Source organism: Citrus clementina, unplaced genomic scaffold (assembly GCF_000493195.1).
Source record: "Citrus clementina cultivar Clemenules unplaced genomic scaffold, Citrus_clementina_v1.0 scaffold_3, whole genome shotgun sequence".
NCBI classification, from domain to species: domain Eukaryota; kingdom Viridiplantae; phylum Streptophyta; class Magnoliopsida; order Sapindales; family Rutaceae; genus Citrus; species Citrus x clementina.
Window position 1 is genome coordinate 10,169,643 of NW_006262339.1, and position 991 is coordinate 10,170,633.

The following is a 991-nucleotide window of genomic DNA, read 5'->3' on the forward strand; positions in this document are numbered from 1 at the left end:
GCTTACGATGAGACGAAGTAAATCAAAAATTGTATACTTCATATCATCCACATAAATGTACTGCATATTCATTTTTACTAGGTTTTGTAGCGTGAAATCTTATCTCGTTTGCTCTCTCCTTTTTTTTTAGGTTTAATGGATTCCGTTGTACTTCAATTATGTTATGACGGTTGGTGGGAGACATTAGCAGATGGCCGTACGGAGTACGTGAATGCGAAGAATACAGCATTTTTAGTTCGGAAAGATTGTACGTTTGAGCAATTTATGGCAAGGGTGTATGAAGTTTTACAGATAAATCCTATTGAATATAGTTTGTCGATGAAGACAACTTTGAGATCTAGTAACACAATGTATCGTGCATGTTCACTACCTATGGATATATTTAATGATGAAATGGTTAATGTTGTGCTGCACATGGCCTCTGATGTGGTCAATTATGGATGCATCCCTATATTTGTCACCACACATCCTCGAGTTCCGGCCGAAAATCCTGAGCCACTTGTGGAAAGTGAAAGTTCGTTTAGAGCAAACGAGTCTGTCCCTGATATTGAGGAAGAGGTGTTACCACAACAAATGTCGTTCCAACAACATTACTCACCAGTCAACGAAAACAATGACACTATTGATGATAATGGCATTACGATAGCGGATGTTGAAGATAATGTGTTACCATTAGGGACATTGTTAGGGCAACATTACTCTCCATTTCAAAATAATGAGTTCCGCAGTTATGATGATCCTGGTTATAACACCAACAACACAGAAGCTGATAATGTGCAAGGCATGAACTCCAATACTGAAGTTGATGATAGGGACACTGGTCATTCCGATATTCCTATCAATAATGAGGATGAGCATCAGTATGATATTCCTGTTAACAATAGAGAGAATCGACCTATTCCTCCGATGGCCCGTTCGAGGAGGAGGACAACAGTTGATCCTCTGGTGAGTCTTGCTCCAGTTTTGCCTTCAAACTTGGTTGCTCCAGACT